The 3257-nt window shown below is 33.6% G+C and overlaps 1 long non-coding RNA gene across 1 annotated transcript; it reads left to right on the top strand.

The window, feature by feature from the left end:
• Positions 1-2516: 2516 nt before the first annotated feature.
• LOC122033536 lies at positions 2517-3028 on the top strand. Its single transcript, XR_006126574.1, has 3 exons — positions 2517-2556; positions 2779-2916; positions 3003-3028. It is a non-coding gene; the product is annotated as an uncharacterized LOC122033536 (long non-coding RNA).
• The last annotated feature ends 229 nt before the right edge of the window (positions 3029-3257 follow it).

Here is a 3257-nt window from a genome sequence, read left to right as displayed (position 1 = left end):
CCATAGTCATCCCTAGGTTTAGATAACCTAGTAGTAATGGCACGGCCGACGGTCGACGACCCGAGGGTCGCCAAATGGGCCGCCAAATGGGTCGGGTCGTTACAAAAGTAAAAGCACAGTTGCCGGGCCCAAGAAGAAGTTGATTATTATTTTGAAGTATTATAAGTATAAGTTTTTGAACAAGTAAAACGTGTTTTACATAAACATAAAGTATTAAAGATTAAGTTTAGAACAAATGAAATAAGTTTCATATAGTTCTAAAAATCAGTAAGTTTAGTTCTTTATTCTACCATGTTTATCTAGTGGATGAGTAGTTTTTCATGTTTACCTATTAGATGAGCAGCATGATTAGTTATTAGAATTATATGAGTAGATTCCTTAGCTTTTCTTTGCTATTAGTTTGACATGAGCAGTTATGTTTATGCTTTACTTTCTTTTAGAGCATATAGTTTTTAGTTCTTTCTGTAAACATGCATATTAGTGTTTTTGTGAGTTAGATAGCGCTTACTAAGCAAATTTTGCTTATAGATTGCACTTCCTCTTACTGCAGATACAGGAAAGGAAAAGATATAGAAAGGAAGGTGACAAGGAGGTATTCAAAGGATGTGTGATGCCAGGACTATGGAAGCCTTGGGACTAGGAAAGAAGTTTTAATTTTAGTTTCCGCATTTTAGTTATGGTAAACATTTGAGTTGTATTTTAAGTTCATGTCATTTGAGATTATTCTGTTTAGATTGCATGTAGGACGAGTTCAGTTTAGTAAGTAGACATTTGTGTGTTTGATACTTATTTAACTGCGTGGTTGATTGATATGTGTTCCAGCCGCTTGTGGTTGAGTATATATTGCATGTATTATTGAATATGGTCACCAGTATAGGGGAGATTCTGCCAAAATTTTTCGGTAGGGATTCCTCGTGGTTTCGATCACACCGTTTAAGTAGAGCTAATAGTTAAGTAACGGTCACCTTAGAGAGTAGTAGTAGTAGTAAGAAGGGTGGTCGTTACACTCACCATGTTTCATGAATTAGAATATCAGCTATTAGGAAAGGGCTCACCAAGCCTCACAAATTAGAATATTAGCGATTAAAAAAGGGAGCATACAGAGGAAATCAAGGAATGAGAGCTAAGATGGATGTGTGTAATAAACTTTATATCAGAGCAATTAGTTGTAGGCTTGTAGCTGCAATAGATAATAAAATGATGAAAAAAAAGTTGATATCGTACGGACATGTACAAGAAAACCAATAGTTGCTATAGTTAAACAAGTTAATTCTATTAGACACGATTGCAGAGTATAGGAGGCCAAATAAAACTCTAACTTGTAACAAAAAAAGTATTATATTTGAACCATATATTACTCTTAATATAGCCTGCAGATGGAGAGAAAAGATCTAAGTAGATGATGCTAAATAGCTGAAAAAATATGGCTTGACAATGATTATGATGAGAAACTAGAATCTGAAATTAATTTCATCAGGCATAAATGAAAATATGTGTTTCAAAATGTAAAAGAAGGCCGCCCGAGGAAAGAAGATTCAGACTAGATTCAACCCCGCCAAAACAATTATAGCAATGATTTGTGACCAAAGTACGAACAAAAAAGCATCAATTATATTAATCTACCCGAAGTTTGCAAGTTCTGTTATATTCCTTAGTATGAGAAGCTTCGATTTGAATGGATTATCATTATGGAGGGTCACTCAAGGTACACTTGGATTAGGACTTTCAGTAGAGATTTTTAGATCAATTTTGATTTATTGTAGGATGAATCCAAGTTAATTTTAGGTTTGGGTTAATCTTAATTGTGCTTTAATCTTATTTGAGCCTTTTTCTCATGATTTGGTTTGATTTTGATATTATTAAATTACCTTTTTGTCTTATGAGTATAAGTTTCACTGTGAGTTGAGCTAGATTGCTTTTGTTATTTTGGTGAAGTTTCATTGTGGTTGAGCTATATTGCTGTTACTATATTCACATCCAATGGCTTGAATTGTGATCTTGTTTGTATATCCACCCTATTTGTGATTAAATTTCAAATGGCATGCATTGTCTACAGAAAGAGAATTGAACCATATTGGCAAAATGCTTTTGATTTATTTTTCTCTTTTAGCTTTTTGATATTGTGAAAACAGGATGTGAATCACATATCCTTTTTAGACTTGAACATCTTGATATTAGTGATATAGGATCTTATACATAAAAAAAACTACTTCGGTTTATCTGATTTAGTTTGTATTATCAAGGTACTCCGGTATGCTTGAAAAGGAGGTAAAGATTGCTTGTCTTGTCTGTCACGACTGTTGTGATTGCAAAGCATGTTCTAGAAGTCCAGCTAAAGATGGTTATAAGGTTTACTTACTTTTAACATGCAAAGTTTTATGAACATTATTTACTTTGAGAATGTTTTGTCATGAAAGTTTCCATTTATGTGATCTTCAGGATCTTGAAATTGTTCAGGAGCGTATATATGATGAGTTTGTAGAGAATGCAAAAGCTCGTGCCTTAAAACACATTGTTGGAGACCCCTTTAAAAAGGGTGTTGAACAAGGTCCTCAGGTATCCTCCTTTTTTCTGTCTTTGTTCTCTTTGAAAGGTAGAAACTGCCGTATTTGTTTGTGTCTTAATTTATGTGCTCATACTAATTTTCATCTCATTCGATTGCTATTTGATCATGCATAACTTGTATAAAACATGTATGAAAAAGTCGTCTAGCTTCTTAACAAAGAAGTTCTGAAACCTGTCCATATTGAGTACTTTCGTTCTTCACACATATCTCAGATTGATGAGGAGCAGTTTAGCAAGATCTTGCATTACATCAAATCGGGAATCAACAGTGGTGCTACGCTAGTAACAGGTGGAGATCGAATTGGAAACAAAGGTTATTACATTCAGCCGACCATCTTCTCTGATGTACAAGTATGGCTTAGTCCTTAAATCTATAAAGGTTAGGTAAACTCTCAATTTGCATTTGTGATGACAGTTGTGATATTTGAAATTTATAGGATGAAATGAAAATAACACAAGATGAGATCTTCGGTTCTATTCAATCGATCCTTAAGTTCAAGCAAGTGCAACATCTTATGCCAGTCTTCTTGATGTGTACAATATCAAGATGAAATTTTAGATTGTATTAGTCTTTTTTTATTTAATTTCCATTAAGTTGATGTGGTCGTGTATATTGAACCCAATTGATCTTATCATGCTTTAAATTTTTGGATTTCATCATTAAGTTAACGGCTAATTTGATAATGCTATGA

This window comes from Zingiber officinale, chromosome 11B, assembly GCF_018446385.1.
Source record: "Zingiber officinale cultivar Zhangliang chromosome 11B, Zo_v1.1, whole genome shotgun sequence".
Taxonomy (NCBI): Eukaryota; Viridiplantae; Streptophyta; class Magnoliopsida; order Zingiberales; family Zingiberaceae; genus Zingiber; species Zingiber officinale.
Note: the sequence above shows the minus strand (reverse complement) of the source record. Positions and strands in the feature narration are given on the sequence as shown.